This window comes from Euprymna scolopes, chromosome 46, assembly GCF_053919585.1.
Source record: "Euprymna scolopes isolate OS-2025 chromosome 46, ASM5391958v1, whole genome shotgun sequence".
NCBI lineage: Eukaryota > Metazoa > Mollusca > Cephalopoda > Sepiida > Sepiolidae > Euprymna > Euprymna scolopes.
The window spans coordinates 21,115,857-21,143,659 of NC_136527.1; the positions used below are offsets into that span (position 1 = coordinate 21,115,857).

Here is a 27,803-nt window from a genome sequence, read left to right on the forward strand (position 1 = left end):
TTCCCTCCGGACTACAACTTGGATGTCTTCAAGTCCAATGTTAACAAATTCCTAATAAACCGCCCCCTTAAGTAAACACTTCAGCAAATCTCCTCACTAACTTAATGTACTTGCAATAACCCTTATCCCTGAGTGGCTTCCGGGCCTTGATAAGTGGTGATCACTGTGTAAAAAAAAAAAATACGTGTGGAATTAATGTTTAGATCTTCTGCCAGATTATGTGGCTGTCGCCATATTCGTGTTTCCATATGATAAACGGGCTTTGGTTTTAGGTCCTTTACAAATCACAATGTTGAAATGTCAAATCGGTCAATAAGTGAAGCATGCATGGTCTCCGTGAGTGCATTTAAAAAAAAAAAATACACCGCCGGAACTTTTTATCGAAAGAACATTATCACCGGTCACTGGTTGTGAGAGCCTTCCCTGGGCGGGAACACTTAAAAAATGTGACATGCTGTCTCTGTAAATATTCTCAATAAACTTCTCTATTTCTTTATTACTTCAGAACCTCTTTATCCATTTATTTTCCTTGTGGAATACCTTTCTTGAATATCCTTTTATTACGGTCACCCACCGCAGGATATATCAGAAGCCATCAAAGATCTTATCAGAGATGCCCCATGGGGAAATATTTTTTCTCTTCCTGCTGAACAGTGCGCAAATGAGACCACTGAATGGTTCAAAATTGCAATCGAAGCACATGTTCCCATGTGGAAATTTTATAGCAAGCCCCCACTCTCCCCAATGGTTTACTTATACTTGCGCAACTGCCATTGCTCAAAGGCAGCATGCATACCGCAGATTTAACCGACATAAGTCCAGTTCAAACAAACTGAAGTATATAGAAGCTAGAAGTAACTGTAAGAAAAAAATAGCAACATCTAAGAGAGAATTTACTGAAACCACCCAAAAATGCATCGAAGCACAGAAATTAGGAACGCGTGATTTCTGGAAAATCTACAACAGTGTAGTAAATAATGGGCAATCAACAATTCCCCCACTACCCAACAATCAAGAGGTTGTCTCCTCAGCAACTGAGAAGACTAACATGCTTGCCAATCGGTTTGTCTCAAATTCCATACTGAACCATTCATACCCCCTCCCTGCTTTTCCTTTGCGGACAGACATCTTTGCGGACAGACATCTGAAATCTGAAAATTGCGGACAGACGATCTGAAAATCACCCCTGCTCAGGTGCATGCTATTATAAAAAACCTTGACACTTCAAAAGCATGTGGACCCGATCTCATCCCGGCTGTGCTATAAAAAAAATGCTCAGACGAAGTAGTTCCAGTTCTCTCCAAACTCTACAACAAATGCCTTAATGAATCTTGCTTTCTGGGCTGTTGGAAAACTGCTTCTGTGGTGCCAGTTTTCAAGAATTCTGGCGAAAGAACTGACCCATCAAATTATCGCCCCATTAGCCTCCCCCCACTCTTCGCCAAAATATTTGAGACCATAATTAATCAAGCTCTAGTCCATCACCTTACAGATGCTAAACTTCTGACTGACCAACAATATGGATTTAGACAAGCCCATTTCACAGCAGACATCCTAACTGTAATCTCAGAGCGTATATACCATTCACTGGAAAAATCAGGGAAATGTAGAGTGGTAGCTTTAGATATATCTAAGGCTTTTGACAGGGTATGGCACGAGGGTCTCCTCAGGAAAAATCACTGGAAGAATACATAACATAATTAAATCCTTCTTAGATAAGAGAAAACTCCAGGTTGTCCTCAATGGTTGTACATCTAAACAATATGATATAAATGCAGGAGTTCCCCAAGGGTCTATCCTTGGACCTCTATTATTCCTAATATTCATAAATGACCTCCCCGACAAAACTGCCTCTGAGATGGGTATATATGCTGACGACACCATGCTCTATAACAGGCACGACAGGAAAACAAATGAACACATATCTAAAGAAATGGCAGAAACACTAGAGAATGACCTCAGATCTGTAGTGGAATGGGGACAAAAATGGATGGTCACATTCAATGCTGCTAAGACTAAACTTGTTTCCTTCAATAATTACAAGAAACCTCCTTTACCACCAATAGCAATGGTCAAAGACTCTTTACCTGAGAGTACATCTTTCAGACTGCTTGGCCTAATGCTCACAGGAAACATGAGCTGGAAAAATTACATTGAAAGCATTGCCAGGACTGATGCGAAGAAGGTAGGCTCTCTCTACCATGCTAGAAAACTATGAACAACCAAAAGTATCCTGCACCTCTATAAGGCCACCATTCGCCCATGTATGGAGTATTGTTGTCATATTTGGGCTGGTGCATCTGCTACTAGTCTCTCGCTCCTAGAAAATGTTCAAAAGAGCCAATCTGATAGGTCCTGAACTGTCATCTAAACTTCATCCTCTGTCCCATCGACGAAATGTTGCATCCCTCTGCCTGTTCTACAAGTTCTACTAATGGTGAGTGTTCTGACGAACTGCAAGCACTTGTGCCCCCACGACGTAAACACCCTCGACAAACCCGTCAGGCAGATAAATCCCATCCCCACACAGTAGAGATCCCTAGATGAAAAAGATCTTTCTACTCCAGTAGTTTCTTCCCCAGAACCGCTAGACTTTGGAATTCCATTCCAGGTCCCTGCTTCCCCAACTGTACTGACATGCAGAAGTTCAAGTGCACCGTGAACCGACATCTTGTTGCCCAACTCCCTACATAGTACCCCAGTAGCTGTTGACCCTGATAGTAGCCCCCTACACCAAAGTGGCAACTCATCTTCCTTCATAATGTCCCTGCAATTTAGGTCCCCGATAGTAACCCCCTACTGCAAAGTGGCACTGTGCCTTGCTTGAAAATTGAAAAAATAAAATGAAAATTATAAAAATTAACCTGTCTTTTTAAATGCATGTATGTATGCATGTTGGTGGTCAAGGTCTGGTGTGGACGTGTGTTAGAAGCACACAGATGTCTTACTATCATACTGTGCTTCTCCCAGTCAAATCAACCTCACGTGCATGTCGTGACCACTGCCATGCAGGCGGGGCTCTGATGAACGGCGAGTGTCCTGTGCCGTGTAACTGGACCTCCACTGCCTTGTGGGCCAAGGTTCTTTTAACCAAAGGCTAAGGGTGAGGCAACCCTGACAGAAACCTCCAGAGGAGCTTAGGCCCTGTCAACTGTGGCATAGATGACCCACTGGTATGTGGAGTATGCTCTAGTGCCTAGCAACCTAACTCCAAGTCATGGATCAAATGGCATGGTGGGTGGAGAGGGCTCCAGTAAGCCGTGGTGAAGGCAACCTCTCTAGGAGAAAGAAAACCCTGATATAAAACCTGCGGCGACTGCTGCTTCCAATGATGTTGACTTGCTCTTCTTTTTTGTTTAATGTGGCAGTTGTTTAGAGAGTGGGATTGTCTCAGTGCAAAGTCTTTCCTCACTATAAAAAGCTTCAAGCACAGGCATTACTTGATATGCAATGGAATACACATTTTGCAATCCGTGTGTATCTCGATAACAAAAAGGCTAGCTGTAGCCTGAAACGGCAAACGGACACTCAATGAAGACTGATGCAAATATGAGCTTGAATAGCAATAAAGGCTTTGGAACTTCCAGGGTTTGGCCTGGTAGGTGTTCAGGACACAACAGCTTAGACCCAGTCATCACATGATGTGCTGGACTATAGAGGGTTCATGGAGGTAATCATCTGGCACATGCTGCTAGTTGCGCTCATGTTTGCGTCATTTGCGTCTAAAACTTTCGACAGAGACGACGGATTTTCACAAGATTAATTTCATTTTGAAGCTCGGCCCTTCGGACGACAAATATCGAAAAATTGGCTGAAAACATGAATTCTTTCATCCTCAACTGTACACTTTTCTACAAAGAGGGGGGGGTCACTTTTTTTCGTCGCTATTTTCGAAAGTCTTACCCTCTTTTCGATTGACTATCCTTGATTTAAACATTCGTCACTTCCGGTTTGGCGATGGGCGCAAGAGCAAAGACGTCACGTTTTTTTTTTTTTTTTTTTTTTTTTCACGTTTTTTTTTTTTTTTTTTTTTTTTTTCACGTTTTTTTTTTTTTTTTTTTTTTTCACGTTTTTTTTTTTTTTTCCTTTGCGGTATGGGTTCGAGCCTGCCTGTCTACTACCATTTTTTTTTTTTTTTTGCTCCTCACACACGTCCAAACACTCGGGCAACGCCGGGAACCCAGGCTAGTTTTATATAAAACATTATTAGACCCTAAGACCGAAATAAAACCAGAAAAAAAAATTTCATTTTTATTTTTACTGTTTTTTCAGAAGGAATTAAAAACTGATTACACCGGGTTACGATGACCTACATTTATTGTTGGTTTAAAAAGTACGTTTGAATCGTGTGTTTCATTTTAAAAAATTTGATTACTTTATATCTTCATGCGTGTTATTTCTTAATAATTTTGATACGTAAAACAGAAACTTTATAAAATCCCAACAAATCTACAAAATTTCCTGCTTTGAAGACAAAATAAAAAACAACAATAACAACACAACAAAAAACAAACAAAGAAATCATCAGTTTTTTTGTTGGTTTTTTGTTTGTTATTTTTTTTAGCTCTTCTTTGTCTTCTGTATTTTGACGACTGAAATTAACGGTAAGCCTTTTTCCTACTATTTTCCTAAAAAAAAAAAAAAAAAAAAAATTGCGGTACTTCTACAGTAGCACTCAGTGCCAGAAATTTCGTGAAAACTATTGAATAATTCCACCCGCTATCTTTCGAAGCTTATAACTCCTCGAAAAATGTAATTCAAGCCCTAATTTTTTTTTCAGTTAAAGGAGCAAGGACCAAGGTTTCATTAAAAAAAAACAACAACAAAAAACAGAAAACAACGTGTTTAAAAAAAAAAAAAAGGTTTTAAACTTCGGACTTTACAGGTAAATTTCTAAAAAACACTACTTTTTTGTTTTAAATTTGAATATATTATTTATTGACCTTTTCTCTTCAATTTGTGATATATAAAACTTTGGTGAGTAAATTAATTATTTACTTTTTAATAGACACTTGAAAATGGGGGGGGGGCGTGAATTTAAAAAAAAAAAAAAACGTTTGTCTAAAATATTATATTCGGTTTATTGGAAAGAGCATAAAATTTCACATTGACCCTGAAAATATCGTAAAAATAGAATCAATAGAAAAATTTTGATAGATTTTTAAAGTTTAAAAATTGAAAAATATTGAGTTCGTAAAATTCATTACTGTTTTTTTAAAAAAAAAATATTTCTATTACTTTTTATACAACTTTAATAGTTTATTTTGAAAGTATAATCCATAAAGAAAATAAACAACCCACTTTTAAAAGAGAAATTACGGGTTTTTTTATATTTTATTCGCAGTTTCGTGTTAGGGGTGTCAAAAATTCCAATAAAAATTCTGATGCACCTACTTCTACAGTCGCCGAAAACGGAGACGCCATTATTTCGGGCACCTGTCGTCAAAATAGAAGGGAGGAATAAGTATTTTAAACTATGACCGAAAACATAAATTAAAAAACAAAAAATTAAACTCAATAATGATTACGGTACTTCTACAGTTTATCGCCGAAGATGTAGACGCCATTTTTTTTTCGTGTACCTGTTATTAAAAACCGAGGGATGACTGATGATGCAATGCATGAAATAAAAATAACAAAAAATTAAACTAGATAATGATTTTTCAGTTTCATTTAAATTAATTTGTTGTTGACCCTTCAAAGTTGCTTTAATCCAAAAAAACGTTTCATTAAAATTATTGGCACTTGTACAGTTTAATCAACACATTAAAAATGAAAATATCGAAAAAAGGTTTATATTGTACGTATCCGTTTTTGGACTGAAGATCTCCGAAAAAAATTTAATTTAATTTGATCGAGTATTTTTTCAAAAATTTTTTTTTACAGCGGAAAAACACGTTTTTATGAGAGGGCGTTGAAGACAGATATCGTGTTTTTTTTTAAATTTTTGTTTGGAGTTTATGAACGCCACGGGGAGATAACTCCATGTAAAGCGCCGACACCCCCTCTCCATTATGAGATCGCATTAAAGTCAGCCATCATGGAACTTTTGAACACGCCATATGGGGTAGGTGTATCAGAATTTGGGAGGAAATTTTAGACACCCCTAACACAATACTGCGAGTAAAATATTTAAAAAAAACTCGTAATTTCTCTTTTTAAAGTGGGTTGTTTATTTTCTTTATGGATTATACTTCCAAAATAAACTATTAAAGTTGTTTAAAAAATAATAGAAATATTATTTTTTTTAAAAACCGTGCTTACAAAGTGCCGGCGCACCATCATGCAGATTTTTTTTTTTTATGTAATGAAATCAATTGAATTTTACGAGTTAAATATTTTTCAATTTTTAAAATTTAAAAATCTATCAAAATTTTTCTATTGGTGCAATTTTTACGATATTTTCAGGTTCAATGTGAAATTTTATGCTCTTTCCAATAAACCAAATATTATATTTTAGACAAACGTTTTTTTTTTAATTCACCCCACCCCCATTTTGAAATGCCTATTAAAATTTTAATAATTAATTTACTCACCAAAGTTTTATATATCACAAATTGAAGATAAAAGATCAATAAATAAAATATTCTAATTCAAAACAACAAAAAAAGAAGTGTTTTTTGGAAATTTACCTGTAAAGTCCAAAATGTAAAACCTTTTTTTTTCAAACCACGTTGATCTTCATTTTTTTTTTTTAAGTGGAAGCATATCTTATGCTTAGATTGTCAAGTACATATTGGACGCTGACGACAATTTTTTCTATTTCAGTCAATGTTTTCTTTTTTTTTAGATATTAAAAAAAAATTCACTCGATAAAGAAGAATTAAAATGTATTAAATCAAAAATTCATGTATTTCTTTAAGAGAATAAAAAAAATCAGTCGAGTGGGTTTTTATAAAGGCAAAATCTTATAAGTGAATGTGTTCATTTTTTAAGTACGGATGCACCAAAATACTAATTTTGGTTTACAGCACGCAATAGAAAGAGACATTAATTGTGGCCCTTTGAAGCCACTGGAAGATAAACACAAAGAAAATCAGAAATTTGTCTCCTTTTATTTAAACAGTGAAAAACATCTGAGTTCGCATTTTTTTTTAATCCTTGTTTAAAAAAAGTATTTTATTTAAAAAGGACATGGAATAAAAGTATAAATATGGATAAATTCTTAACAATGAACAATGGAAGTATCCATTGAATAGTATTTTTTATAGATAAGTAATTTTTGGAATTTATATATATTTTTTATAATCGAAGTAAGTAAAATTTCGTTGATTTTCTTTAAATCTTTTTTAAAGAAAACCGATTTAAAAACACAAATATTACATAATTTGCTATTAAACCGGTCATTTTTTAAATTTTTTGGTCTTTGCTCTTTTAATTGAAAAAAAAATAGTGTTTGAATTACATTTTTCAAGTAGTTATAAGATTCGAAAGATAGTAAGTTGAATTGTTCAAATTCTTATCACGCATTTTTAATGGCGATTTCTGATACACCTAGCCATGAGGAGATAACTCCATGTAAAGCGCCGACATTCCATCTCCATCTTCTTTAAAACGAGTTAAAAATAACCAGACTTTTTCAATTTGATAAAAGTTCCATTATAGCATATTTATTATGGGGTGGTTGAACATTCTGGCATTAGATAGATAATTCAATGTTGAATTTAAAAGAAATAAATAAAAATACAAAACTCACCAAGACCCCTCCCCTCCCACCACCACCCAACCTTTAAATATCGGCATAAAAACAGACTGACCGACTGGCTGGCACTCGTCCTCTTTAAGCTATCACCTCCAAGCCAAGTCGAATACTAGGGTCATAAGCTAAGAAACTTTTCTGTTCGTAACTTTTGCAGCCTATTAATCTAAAAAAACTAACATGTCTAGTTTTTTTTTTATTTTTCCTTATTACAGGTTTGACTCTAATCCTGAATATTTGTCTTGTGTTCTTATCTTTCTCCTAAATCTTTTTTGTCAAAAATACTATTATTAACCAATATTTTTTTCTTATATTTAAAACGAAAAAAAAAAAGAAAAAAAAAATGTCTCCCATGAAACTGAACATTTCCCAAGTTATATTTGCATATTATCTGAACTCAAAAACACGTGGCTTTTTTTTTTTCTTTTTTTAATTTATTTCTTCTCTAAAGTATACATTACTTCTAGCTAAAGTTAATACATAACCCCAAAGGTATTACTTCTTAACCAGCTTTTTAAACGAGTTAAAAATAACCAGACTTTTTCAATTTGATAAAAGTTCCATTATAGCATATTTATTATGGGGTGGAGCTGGAACGGTTTAATATCCCAGCTCGACCTAGATAAAGGCAAAAAGTATCCATGCATTAACATGGGAAGGGAGACTATCTTCAAGTACTATCCTAAGCCGGGAATGGGTAAAGGACTTATACTACGTAGATATTAATAAGTCCTTCTCACCTTTTTTATTTTATTTTTTATTTTAGTTTATTTATTTATTTTTTATTTTTTTTCAATGGAGAGTAGATAATGCATGTCGATGTGTTATCGGCAGCTCCAGTAACTCTCGCTTCTCCTTTTTTGTCCTTCAGTCCCCATTTCCAATGAGTGATTTTTCTGACAAAGGGTGAAGAAAAAGCTGCTTTCTAGGTCGGTAGTACTTTGTAAAGAGTAGCCTGAGATGTCGGAAAATTTCTGTTTCTATGTCTATCCTTGTGGTCATGTCACTAGTAAGGTTGCTGGAGGTAAACGTTTCATCTGGGCTGATGTTACCCGCCTGATAGTCAGGGACCGAACCTTGGATTAACCACTAAGGAGGCTGTCCTATCAGCAGGTGCAAAGTACCGGGGTTGCTGTATTGCCATTTGGTGAATGGATTCTGGACCATACAGTAGTTTCTGGTAGGGCCTCTCGATGCCATACTAGTGGGTAATTGTTACGGCTTTACCTTATGTGCCACAAAAAAAAAAATTCTTGTCTTTTTCTCTCTTATTTTCCCTCTCTGTCCTGCTTCAATCAAGTCTACCGACCTGCTCCACAAGCCCAAAAACCTCAATCTCCAAAAAAGAAACACAAATAAACCTAGAACCCCATCCACCAACGTAAACCCCTCTACCAGGTCTCCTTCTCCAACATCAGGGATCTACGTTCCAACCTTCCATAGGTTGAAACAATTATAGGAGACGAAACCGGACATATTCTTTCTAAGTGAAACTGGCATAGGGCGAATCACTTCTCTAGACGAATTCATAATTAATGGATACTTCAACTTAACATCTAAATCTGACCCTCAAGATCGCCATGGGCATGGAATATGTGCCTACATCAAAGATGGCTTTCCATGTGGTAGGAATATCTCCAGAGAAGACCCTAATTTACCTTATATGTGCTTTCGGGTTGCACTAGCTTACACCACTGCATTTATATTTCCCCTCTATCGCCCCCACAACAGTGGAGTTACTATCTTTAAGAGCATATCCGAGAAAATTGACCACATCCTGTCTGCTCATTCTTCGGCTAACATTCACATTTCCGGTGACTTCAATGTCCATAATGTGGAATGGCTGAGCCACTCAAATAAAACCGATGATGTGGTAAGGTTTTGTCATGATTTTGCCATTGCCTATGACTTCACTCAGATTGTTCACGAACCCACCCATGTACCCGATACACCCGGTCAATATGCAAGCCTTCTAGACCTTTTCCTCACAACTTCCCTTGAGCTGTGTTCATGTTCCATTCTATCTCCTCTGGGATCCTCCGACCACTCTGTTGTAGCAGTTAAGATAAAAATGAAATGTAATAAGTCTTCTGACGTACCTCTCCACCGTACTGTATATCGATACTCTATGGCTGACTGGGATAGCTTCCGTACATTCATATCGACCTACCTCTGCATTCCATGTTTAAAAAGGATGTGTCCTCTATAGTATCAGACCTGACCGAATGGTTAATCATAGGTATAGACCGATTCATACCATCCAAAAAATTCCAAGAAAAACCTAAAAGCCAGCCATGGTTCTCCCCTGAATGTGCTGCTGCCATCACGTACAGAAATCACTTTTTCCATAGCTACCAACATAATAGATGGACTGAGACTAAAGCTGCTTTCAGGACTGTCAGCAACCACTGTAAAAGAGTAATAAAACATGCAAGAGAGCTATAAATCCAAAGTAGCTGAGCAGCAGCTTGGTTCCCACCAGTTCTGGCAAATAGCAAACAGGATCTTGAACAGAAGTGTGTGTTCTATCCCAACTATCATCAATGGACCTGAGGTCATCTCGTCAGCATCAGACAAGGCCAGACTATTTGCCAAGAACTTTGCAGCTAATTCTACCCTATGCGACAATGACAGTCAACTCCCTGTATTTCCTCCTATAACAGACAACACGCTATGCAACATACATCGTGAGGGCGCCAAGGTAATCAAGAACTTGGATTCCAGTAAAGCAACTGGCCCTGACGGCATTCCAGTTATAGTGCTGAAAAAGCTCCAACCAGAACTTGCCCCCATACTTACAAAGCTGTTTAAGCATTGCCTTAAGGAGAAGTTCTTTCCAACACACTGGAAAACCTCATCAGTATGCCCTGTATTTAAGAATTTAGGTGAAAAGTCATCTCCCTCTCAGTACAGACCAATAAGTCTTCTGTGTGTCATGAGTAAGTTGTTGGAATCCATATTAAATAGAGAAATAGTCAACCACCTCAACAGAAACAACCTTCTTGGTGACATGCAATATGGTTTCCGCTATGCAAGATCTACAGCAGATGTGCTAACGGTTATATCACATAGGATTAGTGAATCTCTTGACAAAGGTTTCCTTTCCAGGGCAATTGCTCTTGACATATCGAAGGCCTTCGATAAGGTATGGCATATGCGCCTACTTCACAAGATTTCCAGCTACAGTATTTCTGGAAATGTTTTCTCCATCATTAAATTATTTCTCTCTGATAGGTTCATAAGAGTAGTGGTTGATGGGCAGAAATCAGAGGCTCACCGTATTAATGCTGGAGTCCCCCAGGGGTCCATCCTGGGTCCAACTCTCTTCCTGATCTACATCAATGATCTCCCAAAACTCATACTTAAATCATTCATTGACATCTATGCTGATGACAAAACCATCTATGGCAACACATCAAAGGCCGTAAATGACAAAGTTCTCTCTAATTCTCTCTCCTCTGATCTTGAGCACGTGGTACAATGGGGGAAGAGGTTGCTGGTCACTTTTAATTCATCCAAAACCAAGCTTCTATCTTTACATCATCAATGCTCTGATCCCCATCTGGCATCAATTGAAATGAGTGGCTCTCGTCTTGGAGAGGCTCCATGTTTTGATAAGTTTCTGGGTTTGACCTTTACTCCTGATCTGAAATGGAACACGTACATCAAATCTGTTACCAGGGACGCTGGGAAAGATGGTGGGATCCTTCTACCACTCCAGCAGATATCTCACTACTGATGCAATTCTTTATCTGTATAAAAGCTAAGTACGTCCAAGGATGGAGTACTGCTGCCACATCTGGGCAGGCGCTGCTAAAAACAGCCTATCCGTCCTTGACAGAGTACAATATAGACTTCGTAGCCTAGTGGGGGATTCCCTTTTCTCTTCCCTAAAACCTCTCTTCCATAGAAGAGACGTTGCAAACTTTTCGTTATTTATCATTATTTCCATGGGAAGTGTTCGTCTGAGCTCCAATCTTTCACGAGAAACACTCGTCTAGCTGTAAACACTATCAATAATTTCCCCCATTCTATATCTGTGCCTAAACCTAAACATAGATTCCATGAGCAAAGCTTCTTTCTTAGAACTGCACGCCTGTGAAATTGTCTTCCGTTTTCCTGCTTTCTGATTGACTACAATATGGTCGTCTTCAAGTCCAATGTAAACAAGTTCTTGATGAGCCGTTCGACTTAAGTTTACAAATTTACAGAATTTCCATTACTAACGATTACTATCTTGTCCAATTGACTACTGTACACTCTTAACCCTTATCCTCGAGTGGTCTCTGGACCTTGATAAGTTGTTATGCCCATGTGAAAAAAAGAAAAACATGGCTGAAAAAGATGTGATGTCATTTGGCAAATGAAAAATGCAACATTCGGATGCATGAAATGAAACGTGCGTCATGCGTAAGTTACTGGAATCTGTGTTAGAGAAGTAGTCAACCACCTCAGCAAAAATAAACTTCTTAGTGACATGCAATATGGATTCCGTTCTGCTAGATCTACTGCAGATGTGCTTATGGTTATATCTCATAGAATTAGTGAATCTCTTGATGGAGCCGTCCTTTCTAGGGCAGTTTCTCTTGACATATCAAAGGCCTTTGATAGAGTATGGCATAAAGGTCTACTTCACAAGATCTCCAGTTACGGTATAGCTGGAAATGTCTTCTCAATTATTAAATCATTTTTGTCTGATAGGTTCATAAGAGTAGTGGTTAATGGGCAGAAATCAGAAGCTCAGAGTATTAATGCTGGTGTCCCTCAGGGGTCCATACTGGGTCCAACTCTCTTCCTAATCTACAGTAATGATCTTCCAAATCACATCCTTACATGATTCATAGACATTTATGCTGACGACACTACAATCTATGGTAGCACATCAAAGACCGTAAACGACCAAGTTCTCTCTGATTCTCTCTCCTCTGATGTTGAGCATATGGTACAATGGGGAAGAAGTGGATGGTTACTTTTAATGCATCTAAAACCAAGCTTCTATCTTTACATCATCAACATTCTAATCCCCATCTTGCATCAATTGAAATGAATAGCTCTCATGTTGAGGAGGCTCCATGTTTTGACAAGCTCCTGGGCTTGATCGTTACTCCTGTTATGAAATGGAACATGTACATCAAATCTGTTGCCAAGATCGCTGGGTAAATGGTGGGATTCTTCTATCGACCCAGTAGATATCTCACTGCTTTATCGCTATTTTCATGGCAAGTGCTCGTCTGAGCTCCAATCTATGGTCCCTCCTCGCCAAACTTTCAACTTAAACAAGTTCTTGATGAGCCATTCCCCTTAAGTAATCCAATTTACCAAATTTCCACTGCTAACAATTATTATGACATTGTCCCATTGACCAGTGTACGCTTATTAATCTTTATCCTTGAGTGGCTTCCGGGACTTGATAAGCGGTGACTCCTTTGTAAAAAAAAAAAAAATAACAACCTTTTAACTCACGTTTTGATAGTTGTTTCGGTTTATAAGGTGTGACTACTTTTTTGAAATGTAACAATGTTTACAAAACGCAACAACTATTAAAAAACATGAGTCAACTATTAAAACGTATTGCGTTTCATTAGGTACGTGCAAAGGCATAAACATTTTGGGGTTTATATATTATTTTTAATTGGAATTCATTATTGAGATGAGTATTATTTATATTAATTTATTTTATTGCGGACTATTATTCTCATCTTTATTAGTTGTTTCACGACGTTTTGACCAACCATTCCTCTGGCCTTCGTCATATTATTATTATTATTATTATTATTATTTATAACAAATAATAAATAATAATTATTATTAATAACAAATAATAAATAATTTTTATTAATAATAATAATCTCTATATATAAAAGCGAAAATGTATGTATATACGTATGTACGCTTTTCCTCAATGTCCACAAAAGACTTCTTTCAGAGAAGCGCTCGCTCGCTCGCTTCACAACTTCTTAAAACTTTTTATATCATCTATAAATTGTAATATCTCACAGTTAACCACGGAGCTCGCCTGTTTATTTAATTTTATTGACTTTCAAACGTTTATTATTCAACATTTCCCGCATCGGCACGCGTTACATTCGGTTTTTGGTATAAACAAAAAGCGAAACTCGACTCTAATCACAGGCCCAAAGCCAGTAAGTAACGTTTGGTCAATGTCGACTTCGTCATATCAGATGGGGGAGCGGGTTTTTAAAAACAAACAAACCGATTTATTGACCTCATTAAAAACTGTCCCGCACAAAATGCTAACTGCTGAATAGCTATCGCCGTCACGTCAATCAAAAACGCGCACCTGTTTTTTTTTCACACTTTACTATTTTCCAACTGTGCGTCGTCCAGGCTTTTTTTTTCACACTTTACTATTTTCCAACTGCGCGTCGTCCAGGCTTTTTTTTTCACCGGCACCTGTTTTTTTTTCACACTTTACTATTTTCCAACTGCGCGTCGTCCAGGCTTTTTTTTTCACCGGCACCTGTTTTTTTTTCACACTTTACTATTTTCCAACTGTGCGTCGTCCAGGCTTTTTTTTTTTTCACACTTTACTATTTTCCAACTGTGCGTCGTCCAGGCTTTTTTTTTCACCGGCACCTGTTTTTTTTTCACACTTTACTATTTTCCAACTGCGCGTCGTCCAGGCTTTTTTTTTCACACACACCTACAAACACCCGGGCAACGCCAGGTACCCCTCGCTAGTAAATAATAATATTAATCTTAAAGAATAATTCTGTTATATGTTAGTTTACATTAATTATCTACATGTTTATAAAAGTGAGAATGTGTGTGTGTTGGGACTATTCTCAACCTTAATGAATCTTTAATTCACAAAATTCTGATCCACATCTGGCATCAACTGAAATGAATGGCTCTCGTCTTCAGGAGGCCTCAAGTTTTGACAAGCTTCTGGGCTTGACCATTACTCCTGATCTTAAATGGAACACGTGCATCAAATCTGTTGCCAAGGCCGCTGGAAAAATGGTGGGATCTTTCTATCGATCCGGTAAATATCTCACTGCTGATACTATTCTCTATCTATATAAGAGCCAGGTATGTCCAAGGATAGAATACTGTTGCCACATCTGGGCAGGAGCTGCTAGAAAGGACTTGTCCTGCCTTGATAGAGTTCAAAATAGACTTCGTAGCCTCGTAGGAGATGTCCTTTTCTCTTCCTTGCAACCTCTATCTCACAGAAGAGATGTTGCAAGTTTGTCTCTGATGTATCGTTATTTTCATGGAAAGTGTTCGACTGAGCTTCAATCTATGGTCCCCCCTCGCCAAACTTTCACAAGAAACACTCGTGTAGCTGTACACACTATCAATAATTCCCCCACTCTTTATCTGTGCCTAAATCTAAACGTAGATTCCATGAACAAAGCTTCTTTCTTAGAACTGCACACCTGTGGAATTGTCTTCCATTTTCCTGCTTTCCGGCTGACTACAATATGGTTGTGTTTAAGTCTAACGTAAATAAGTTCTTGATGAGCCGTTCTATATAAGTTATCAAATTTACCAAATTTTCATTACTAATGATTACTATATTTTCCAATTTCTACTGTACACTCTTTAACCCTTATCCTTGCAGTGGCCTCTTGGCCTTGATAATGTGGTGATGCCTGTGTAAAAAAAACAAAACAAAAAAACTTGAAGTTTGGTATATAGGATAATCAGACATGCAGAAAACTTGTTAGACGATTGTTATCCGACAAAAGAGCTGCTAAAGGCTCAAAATTAAAAAATTAGTATATTGGGTCATCGGATTTTTATCTATTTGTCAAGTGTTTCATGAAGGCGCATGTGTGAATTTGTCACATGACAGATTCCTTATGTTAAGAATAAGTAGATTTGAATACATTTTTAAAAGATCGTGTCAAGCTGGCGTAATGGCTATCGTTCTTGATTAACTGTATTTAGGTTTTAGTTTTTATCTCAGCTCCAGTATTTTTTACTTACAAGAAGTGAACTGTTTAGAAAAAAACATAATACTCGCTCGTACATATCTCAGCTTCATTCATGAATTAAAATATTATATTTATGCATATTTTATGACAGGGATACGCTGGACGGCCTGCTAGTATAGAAATAAAATGCATCAAGCAAGCTTAAGTACCTTAAAGACTAAATTCAAGCAGAAAACGACTGCACATATACACATACATATATATATACTAGACTACCCATGACTGGTTGGGTCAGTATGGTATCTTAGCTATGGAATTAATGTATGACAGTAAAACCTGTGACGTAAAAAAATAGTTTTTTTTGACATAACAGAAACATTTCTATGAAAGTATATTAAAATGAAAAAAAGAATATAAATAGATTTCTATGAGTCGTTTTGTTTATTATAATTGATTATTTTTGAAAATTTTTTTTTACAGTTACTGAATTATAAGTGGTTGGCCATACTTATAGGTAAATGTGCCCTGAACAGATACCATAATACTTATTATAGTTAAATTCAAATTTTGATATATCTGCTTTTTTTTAAAATTGTTAATTTCTGTATTACGTTTAAGTTATTTTAAACCCCACTCTTCCCATGTTAAATAATAATTTCGAAATAATAACCTTAATATTTCAGCGTCCCAATTGTTCTTTTGTTTTTTTTTCACGTTTAAATTATCCAAATAAACAATTGTTAATACTGTCTGCTTTTTTTTTAAATTGTTCATTTCTGTATTACGTTTAAGTTATTTTAAACCCTCCTCTTCCCATGTTAAGTAATAATTGCGAAATAATAACGTCAATATTTCAGTGCGCAAGTCATGCGCAACCAGATGTTATAAACCAGAAAGTGGGTTACATACATCGTTACAAGGTCATTTGAGTTTTATAATTATATAGATATACACATACATTAGTGTTGGAACGATCAATCGGAATCGGGATCAGGAATTGGAAAAATCAGAATTTTCCAGGGTCTCGGAATCACTATTGAAATCGGAAACAAATACCCTAATTTCCGATTCCGAAAATGGGGGTAGCATGCTCTTACGTTAAAGAAAAACACTAAAAAATTATCCACTTAGGTAAGAAACGTAACTCATCTTGCCTTTGATAACATTTATTTGTTTTTTGACAACTTTTTCGTACCTCTGTAAATAGTAATACAAACCCCAAAATGTTAATTTATTTATTGCGGACTATTATTCTCATCTTTATTAGTTGTTGTTTCATGACGTTTCGGCCAACTATTCCTCAGGCCTTCGTCAGGTTGTAACCGCGACGGATAGGAACTTTGAATCTCTTAACTGCATTCTCAGCAATTACTGCCATCCGTAGTTGTTGTCGTTTTGGCCAAGTAAACCTCTGGCTGGCTTTGGGTAGGATTGAAACCACTATTTTCAGACAATGCTCATCTGGAACCATAGAGATTCAACGTCTCTATCTACTGCGCCAAAATAATATAATAATCTGTATTTCATTACAGACTGGTTTTCCAGGGATTGCTTCCAAGTATTTCTTCAGGTTCTTTTTCACTAAGCCAGTTGCTCCTATCACAACTGGTATAATGTCTATCTCATTTAGAGACCATGTTGATGTTGGATTGTGTAGTGGACTTTCGGTCAGCGTTCAAGTTGTGGATAACTTGACAAAGACTAAAGTTACTTCTCATGAAAGAGGAGAACTATTTATGGCACAATGGGAGATTCCATTGTGCACACATGGGCCAGTCTATTCCTTGGATTGTGATTGGCTGAATCACCTGATTGGATATGCTTGTACATAAATACAAGCCCTCAGTCCAGCTCAATCTGATGTCTGTCTTGTGCATAAGCTGGACCCTTGGTAAGTGTTGCTGCTATTATTATTATTATTGTTGTTGTTGTTGTGTGTTATTGACTAACACAGTTCTTTTGATTATTCTACAGTTGACTTTTGCAATCATTGTTAAGGTCCTAATATATTAATTAAAAAAAATGAATTCCAATTAAGGAATAATATATGTATATACCAATCGGTACGGACCCGACTATGGAAGATCAGATAGTAAATAAACGTGGATTTATAAGATCAAAGAATCTAACCTTGATCGCCTCTTGGGGGCCCGTGGCGCAGTTGATAGAGACGTTGAATCTCTACGGTTCCAGATGAGCATTGTCTGAAGATAGCGGTTTCAATCCCACCCAAAGCGTGCCAGAGGTTTAATTGGTCAAAACGTGGTAAGACGACAACAACTACGGATGGCAGTGATTGCTGAGAATGCAGTTAGGAGATTCGAAGTTCCTATCTGTTATTATTATTATTATTATTATTATTATTATTATTATTATTATTATTATTATTATTATTTATTACTATTTTTGATCATTTATTATTATTTATTATTATTTTTATTTATTATTAGCTTTTATTAATAATTATTTTTTATTAATTATTTTTATTTATTAATAATTATTTTTTATTTATTATTTGCTTTTAATAATAATATTAGTATATTAGTATATTAATTATTATTAATGTTATAATAATAATAATTATTATTATTATTATTTCTTATTATTTATTATTATTAATAATAATTATTATTTATTAGTTATTAACAATAATAATTATTATTATTATTTATTATGTTTTATCATTTATTATTTATTATTAATAATAATAATTATTATTATTTATTATGTTTTATCATTTATTATTTATCATTAATAATAATAATAATTATTATTTATTATTTTTTTATCATTTATTATTATTATTATTATTATTTATTATTTATTATTAATAATAATTATTATTATTTCTATTATTATTTATTACTATTTGTTATTAATTATTATTATTATTATTATTTATAATTTTTTATTATTATCTATTATTATAAATAATAATAATTATTATTTATTATTAATAATAATAATAATAATAATAATAATAATAATAATAAAACTATTTATTACTATTTTTTATAATTTATTCGTACTTATTATTATTAATAATAATAATTATTTATTTTTTGTTATTGATAATGATAGTTATTATTAATTATTTGTTATTAATAATAATAATTATTATTTATTTATTATTATAATTAATAATTATTATTTATTATTATGATTAATTATTATTATTTATTATTTATCATTAATTATTATATATTATAAATAATAATAATAATAATAATCTATTATTATTTATTATTAATAATAATAATTAGTAGTAGTAGTATTGTTTTATCATTATTATTTCTGCTACTACTAATTATTATAATTTATTATTTATTATTAATAATATTATTTGTTAATAATAATCATTATTATTAATATTATTTTTTCATTTATTATTTATTAATAATAATAATAATTATTATTATTAATATTATTATTTTATCATTTTTTATTATTATAACTACTACTAATTATTATTATTTATTATTAATTATTTATTATTATTTTGTTATCATTATTTTTATTATGATTATTGTTTATTATTATTATTTTATTATTATTATTTATTATTAATTTTCAGTTAATATTATCTATTATTAATAGTTATTTATTGTTTATTATTATTTTTAATAATAATAATTATTATTTATTATTATTTAATATTATTATTATTATTAGTTTTTATTTATTACTGCTTATTATCATTATTATTTATGTTTATTATTATGATCTATGATTTTTATTTATTTTCTCGTTATCAATAATAATTAATTGGTATAATATTAAATAATAATAACTATTATTATTTAATATTATTACTATTTTTTATTTATTAATAATAATAATTATTATTTATTATTATTAATATTATTTAATCTCATCATTATTTTTTTAATTATTATTATTAATTTCTATTTTTTATTATTATTTGTTATTATTTATATTTTTATTTAGTATTAATTATTAATAATAATTATTATTTATTAGTATTATTATTTATTATTATTAGTATTATTATTATTATTATATTTTAGTTTTAACTTTTATGTTTTTCGTTAGATTATATCCTTTTTTGAGCATCAGGTCAATTTCTTTGAGTTGAGACAATTAAACTGAGCTACACAATTTCCTTGTTCCTATTAGACAAGTTTTTTTTAACAAGATTATAAAAGAAATTTTCTCATATGTTTAAGCCATTTACGGTGACTAATCTGTATGCTTCCAAGCCTTCCAGTCATAATTACAGCATTCGAACATTCTCAGTCCCAACCCATTCAGTCCGGTTCTCCCGAACTCGAGTCCCACCATCTTGAAATTCTAAATAATAATGTTTATACATGAAATGGTTAAACTTTAAGTTAGGAAAAAATACTTCAACAGAAGATGGAATACTGTTGCCATATCTGGGCAGGAGCTGCAAAAAACAGCCTATCATGCCTTGACAGAGTACAAAATAGACTTCGTGGCTTAGTGGGGGATGCCCTTTTCTCTACCCTGCAACCTCTCTCCCACAGAAGAGACGTTGCGAGCCTATCCTTGTTTTATCGTTATTTCCATGGCTGGTGCTCGTCTGAACTCCAATCTCTGGTCCCACCTCGCCAATCTTTCACAAAAAACACCCGTCTAGCCGAATCCACTGTGAAAAATTTCCCCCACTCTTTATCTGTGCCTAAATCAAAACGTGGATTCCATGAAAAAAGCTTCTTTCTTAGAACTGCACGCCTGTGGAACTCTGTTCCATCTGCCTGCTTCCCACAGGACTACAACTTGGATGTCTTCAAGTCCAATGTTAACAAATTCCTAATGAACCGCCCCTTTAAGTAAACACTTCATTAAATCTCCACACTAACGTAATGTACTTGCAATAACCCTTATCCCTGAGTGGCTTCCGGGCCTTGATAAGTGGTGATCACTGTGTAAAAGAAAAAAGATAGACAATCTCTGATAAGGAATTGCCCGGATATATGTCTTTTGTTACACGGATATTCTGTTTTTAGTTGAGAGCACAATCCCCATAAAAAAATAAGACAATGTTTTAAAAAATAATAACCCTCATTCATGTTATGCATCTGGTCCAAATTTTTCACGAAATCAAATTCTAAAAAATAATGTTTATACACCCTGATTAACTGTAAGAACCATGAATATAAACCAGTTTGGAAAAAGAACAGTCCAGTTGAAGATATAGAAACTGCCAAATGAAACCGCTACGATATGTGATTTCTGTTACATAAAAACCCAGAGGAAAAAAATAAGAAATGGTTAAACTTTAAGAATAAGTTAGGAAAAACACTCCAACAGAAGACAGATTACCTCATTCCTGTGTGTAACCTAATTGGTATGCAAATTACTACATTTACCTTGCTACCAATTTACTACCTTACATTTACATACCACCAACTGCATTGGAAATCACATTTACATTTCTATAGTCAAACTAATTCTCATTTGAGATCTTGATACGAGGGGCGTGTAATAAGTAATGCCCCTGACCCACTTCCCATAGCAGTAGAGCAACGAAACTTGGCACAGTTTCTCTATATAGGAACTACCCAGAGTTATGCATTTCTCCCATCGTTTGATGCAGCTCTGGAGACTGTTTTTGTAGAACACCCCAGGTTGGTTCTCCAACCACGACGTTGTGGACCGGAGCGTTGTCCTGCAGGAGGAGGGTATCTTTGCTGATCTTGCCCCGCCTCTTGATTTTGATAGCTTCCCTTAATTTCCTCAAAAGTGAAGCATAATAGGCTCCTGTAATTGGGGTGTCCTTTGCCAGGAAATCTGTCATCACTACTCCATCCTGGTCCCAGAAAACTGTGAGCATGACCTTGCCAGCAGAGGGCTGCACCCTTGCCTTCTTTGGAGGTGGTGAGTCCAAGTGCTTTCACTGCATTGACTGGGCTTTGATCTCTGGATCATAGTGATGGACCCAGGTTTCATCCTGTGTAATCAGTCTTTTGAAAAACTTTGACTCCTCTTCTTGGCACATCTCCAAATTCATCCTCAAGCACTCAACGCATTCTCGCTTCTGGAATGGTGTGAGCAACCTGGGAATCTATCTGGCAGACATCTTATGCATATGCAAATGGTCATGACTGATAGTTTCCATAGACCCTGTACTAATCTTGACATCTTGGGCTATTTGGCGAATAGTAATGCGCCGATCTTCCAAAATCTCAGCCTCAACTTGACGGACAGATGCCTCATCAATGGCAGAAGGGGGGACGACCATGTCTAGGAGCTGTTTCCACAGACTTCCAGCCATGTTTGAATTCACAATGCCGGCGTTTTACAAGGTCATATGATGGGGCATTATCACCATAAGTTTCTTTCATTTCATCAAAAGTCTCCTGTTGTGTGCATCCTTTCAAATGCAAAAACCGGATCACTACTCGACATTCAACAAGCTCCATTTCACACCTGACTCAGTTCAAACACTTGTAAAACAGAAATCACTATTAGTTCAGAGCTGTAATTTGCCACATAACCCGTAGGGATATATATCATTGCACATGCAAAATTTCAGCTAGATCAGATAACTGGAAGTGGGTTAGGGCCATTACTTATTGCACGCCTCTCGTATTTATTTATTTTTTCATGTTCTTTCTCTTCCACTTCGGTATCGAAAGATCAAGCTATGTAAATAATTGAGCAAGTTCTCATGTTTGATTTAGAAAAATTATGTCAGGTTTTAAGGCATGATCCCAAAGAGGTTTTTCTGCACCACTTCCGGTTCATGTTCACTTCTCATTATATAGAATTTGTATATTTTTGGATCAAGTAAAGATTAGATACCCCATAGCAGAAGACAAAGATTGTCAATCATTTCAAGCGGCACCAGTTGTTCGACCTTGACATTGTCAGTGGTTGTTTGTAAACACGTCAGACAAAAGTTTTGTAAATGTTTAATACTAAAGAAAATGTTTTGTAAAAATATATTTTTTCTTTTAAATCTTTAAAAGTTTTGTAAACATATTTTTGAAAAATCTTGCTCGAGAACATTTGACCCAGTTTGCTATTTGACGTGTTTACAAACAACCAACGGCAATGTCAAGGTCAAACAACCGGTGCCACTTGAAATGGTTGACAATCTTTGGCTTCTGCTACGGGGTATGTAATCTTTACTTGGTCCACATTTTTTATAGTGATGTTGAGATAGGATAGGCACTAATGTTTCTTCCATTTATAACACAATCTGTACATCGGCGATTCTGCAGTTGTTCTTATGCTAACTATTTTTGGAATTATTTAAATATTAATACGATAGTGTGTGTGTTATTTTGTGTGTCACGCTTACTGCTTTTTTTCTTCTGAGTGACTGTCGTTTAATTGTTATAACCTTCCATTTCTTGTAATAAATAATTTTACCGAAAATTTTTAATAAGTTTTGGTTTCATTTTTGATTATAGCTGAAGGAACTCAAGTTATATATATATATATATATATATATATATATATATATTTAGTAATGTGATTGATAATTTAAAAATCAAATTATAATTAAATTAAAAATCCGTTTCATAAGAAGGAACAACAACAAAATCAATTATTTGTACGATCGTTTCGGAAAACAATGTTTTTATTGTGGTAGACATCAAGTTACGGACAATAATTATTACATATAGTTTTTTATCAAACAAGGTTCCCTCATCAGCAAATATTGGGAAAGGTTTTTATTAAATATAAAAGATACCATAAATAAACCTGGCATTAAAGTAAGGCAGATGTATCTGCCCTCCCCCCAGTTTTGGCGGTGCCTAATTAATTCTGTTTTCCTTCTTTTTTAATTTGATCATTCATTCTATTTTCCTTCTTTTTTACATTTTCCTTCTTTTTTACATATATATATATATATATATATATATATATATATATAGCATGGATGCCCAGCATTGCCTGCGTCTTTGGAGGTGAGTGTTGAGCAAAAAAAAAGTGGTAGTAGGAAGGCTGGCTCGAACCCGTACCATGAAGGAGGAAAAGAACGGGGAAAAAAACGTGACGTCTTTACTGTTATGACCACTGCCAAACCGGAAGTGATGTAGGTTTAAATTAAGGCTAGACAATCGAAAAGAGGGGATGACCTTCGAAAGTACCAGTGAAAAAAGCGACCCCTCTCTGTATAAAGTGCTCAGTTGAAGGTGAGATATTAATGTTTTAGCCAATTTTTCAGTATTTGTTGTCTGAAGGGTCGAGCTTCAAAACGATACTGATCTTGTGAAAATTCGTCACCTGTGTCGACAGTTTTAGGCAGACATGCAACCATAGATACATACATACATTTATATATTGGTAGCTCAAATTTTCGACCTAAACCGATTAAAAAGCTTGCCCTATCTCTGAATATCCTTTATGTAAAATTTCAAATGTTTAGACCAGAAATTGTCTGAGTAATTTGGTAGAGACTGCAGAGGTCAATTTTTTTTAAAATTTGACCCCTATTATGACCCATTAACATTTGTTGTTTTGGGCTCAAATCAAGTTAAGTTAGATCCATGTCCAAGGAACCTATATCTTAAATTGCAAGTGTTTTTTTTTTTACATGGAGTTCACCACTTACCAAGGCCAAATGGCCACTCGGGGATAAGGGTTATTGTGTGTACAGTAATCAAAGGGATAGTGCAGCAATAGTATTGGAGAATTGATAAGGTGTCATTACTTAGGGGGGGGCGGTGCATCAGGAATTTGTTTGTGTTGGACTTGAAGACATCCAGGTTGAAGTCGGGAGGGAAACAGGCAAGCGAAACAGAGTTTCACAGGTGTGCAGTTCTAAGAAAGAAGTTTGTTCATGGAATCTACGTTTTGATTTAGGCAGAAATAGGGAGTGGGGAAAATTATTGACAGTGGTTTCAACTAGTCGGGTGTTTTTTGAAAAAGATTGGCGAGGGAGGACCAGAGAATGGAGCTCATACGAGCACTTGCCGTTTAGGCTCAAAATTGGCGCAGGAGGAGTTTGGTAGAGTTCTCAAAGGTCAAATCGTTGAACTTTGACCCTTTAGCAGTCAAATTTCTGGCCGAATTCCTTCCCAAATCTCACTACCCTGTATATCAAATGTCGACTCTGTAGACTGAAAATTGACAGAGTTATTGTGTAGAATAATGTACACAGACAGACACACACGCAAACAGACGGACAGACACTTCCACTATATATATAAAAGGATAAAAATTCTACATTGTTGTAAATGCAATCAAAAATGCATATTCAAATAATGAAATTTTAATTTTAATTATTTTTTTTTTGCAGAGATTGCGGTCAAAATTTTGAAGAATCATTAGTTTCTTTGGGATTTACTATAAGCATAGATATTTTCTATGGAAAATAAAACCGAAATTTGTAGCAAAGAAATATTTCTCTGGATTCTGCCATTAGAGAAAACTTTGGCCATATTTGAAAAAAATTTACAACTCTTGAATGCAATTATCTTATTTAAACAAATGTCAAATTTAATGCACCATTTTTCAAAACAAACTATGATACAAAAATATAATTGTTGATTGCTTTAGTAAAATCATGTTTGAATGATATACGAACTCGACAACTACAATGAAAAGACTCAATATTAATTCCTATCAATGAGAAAGATATATTCCTATGACAAATGGAATTCATCAACTTTAATTAAACGTGAGATCACACACCGGAGGAAAAAAATACATTCTTATGAAGTCTGCTGTGGTTGTTTACTCGGAAATATAATTAAATTTAACATTCCTGAATTTTTTACATAAGGATTGGTTATTCGTATTATTAGGATTCTTTGGACTACTGTTCTCATCTTGAGTGTGATTTTCACAACGTTTCGGTTGATATAACCTCCGACCTTCTTCAGGTGTATCTTGTTGAACTCGGGAATTTGAATAGAATTTCGGGGTACGATGTTGAATTTTTGTATCTACGTTGATCTAACCCTAACCCTATCTCTAAAATAGAACGGTGTTGTGCTTTCAGTGTCACTTTGAATGTCCAGTAAAATGAACTCACAATTTTATTCTTCAGGTGTATCTTGTTGAACTCGGGAATTTGGATGGAATTTGGAGCGGAACCCTTTATTTACTTCATGGGGCAAGCGTGCTCTTGTCCCATCAGCCATGACTGGATAGAGGCCCTAAATAATCCACAGGGAACCATGGTGCAGTGGTTAGAGTACTTGGAAAAATCAATTGTAAAAAGTTATATTCTACTGAAGGTTGAAGGTTCAATCCTCAGTGTAGCCGACTGAAAAATACAACTGCAGATTACTTACGACCTCTACCCAGTAGTCTGATGAATCCAAATACGAATTAAATTTAAATTGAAAAATTCACGCTGGATATATATTGTATTGTGAAACCTATGCTTGTGTTGTATATGTATATTGTTGTTTCTTTCATTTGACGTTTCTGAATTTTTGAGATAAGGATTGGTTATTCGTATTATTAGGATTCATCGGACTACTGTTCTCATCAAGGACCCGTAGCGCAAATATGCTATTAACCAATATTGTCTTGTTACATGTAAAACGGAAAGAAAAAAATTCACCTATGAAAACGAGAACCTCCCAAATTAAAACCTTGAATAATTATCCAGACTCAAATGTAAATTAATATTAAGCCGACTTCACAAATTGATAAAAGTTCATTATTGGATTTTAATTATAAGCTGAAGCTCGAATAATTCAAACTCGAGATAGATAACGCCAAAAACATCCACCCATTAATATGGGAGGGGAGATTATCTTCAAAAGTGTCCTGAATTGATAATTGAGCACCGGACTTACGTATATATTAATAAGTCCCTTGTACCCATTCCCCCCCTTTAAAAATATTGTCCAGGTAGTGTCACTGCTTATCTGAAAATAACTTCTACTGGCGCGCTTTGCAAATCTTCTTTTATCGTGTTTCAAATCATTAAAAGAATTAATGGAAAATGCACAACTTTCTCACAGAAATCAAATAATCTAATTTTGAGCGGAACCCTTTATTTACTTCCAGAGGCGAATGTGCTCTTGTTTCATTAGTCATGACTGGATAGAGGTCCCAAATAATCCACAGGGAACACAATGTGATACCTCTGACTAAATGTTTGTTTCTCTCCAAGATAGTTTTATGAATCCAAATAATACGAATTTCATTTAAGTTGAAAAATTCACGCTGGATATATATTGTATTGTGAAACCTATGCTTGTGTTGTATATGTATATTGTTGCTTGAAATGTAATTTTGTGACATATTTGGAAGCATTGTAGAAATCAACCATTTACATTTATGAAGATAATTATTCTTGAATCAAGTTTGATGATGGAAATGCACAGTGGAGCTTAAAGTGCGAAAGAAAGGTCACATGTATGATATGAAATGAAATTAGAATCTTAGGGAGATATCAATCAACGGAGTGATTATAGGTGTCACATGGCTTATGAAGAAGAACTTTCAGACCTATCTAACCAGTGAACCAAGTGTAAGAGACAATTGCACTAAAGGGGATTATGAGGATCCTGAAAAGAGCTCTTGGCTGGAGTCAATAAAAGCAAGTGAATGTTGGCAGCTGGTGTGACTGCTCTGTAGTCCACCTTACAAAATGAGCTTGTCGAACTTTCAGGGTTTGGGATTTGTTAACAGACTCTTCAATGACGCAGTTGAAAAAGGTATGTTGAATATATGTATGAACGCCTATGAGCATTTAGATGATCATAACATTGGAAAGAACTCAAGTGTCTAAGATCTCTGTGTACAGGGGTTTATCAGAAAAACCTGGTATGAGGATACTTTTTCCCTAGAAGTAAACCCTGACCAAATATTCAAGATCACATAGTATTCACTTTCCAAATAGAATAGCTAACTCACTATAACACAAAATCACATATTTACTGTCCAAATAGAATCGGTAACTTACTATAATACAAAATCACATAGTATTCACTGCCCAAATAGAATAGCTAACTCACTATAACACAAAATCACATAGTATTCACTGGCGAAATAGAATAGCTAACTCGCTACAACACAAAATCACATAATATTCACTTCCCAACTAGAATCGCTCACTATAGCTAACTTACTATAATACAAAATCACATAGTATTCACTGCCCAAATAGAATAGTTAATTCACTGTAGCTAATTTACTACAACACAAAATCACATAGTATTCACTGCCCAAAATAGAATAGCTAACTCACTATAACACAAAATCACATAGTATTCACTGGCGAAATAGAATAGCTAACT

At 34.6% G+C, this 27,803-nt stretch overlaps 1 long non-coding RNA gene across 1 annotated transcript; it reads left to right on the forward strand.

The window, feature by feature from the left end:
- Positions 1 to 4,301: 4,301 nt before the first annotated feature.
- On the forward strand, positions 4,302 to 25,249 carry LOC145271470 (uncharacterized). Its single transcript, XR_013865891.1, has 2 exons — positions 4,302 to 4,604; positions 24,842 to 25,249. It is a non-coding gene; the product is annotated as an uncharacterized LOC145271470 (long non-coding RNA).
- The last annotated feature ends 2,554 nt before the right edge of the window (positions 25,250 to 27,803 follow it).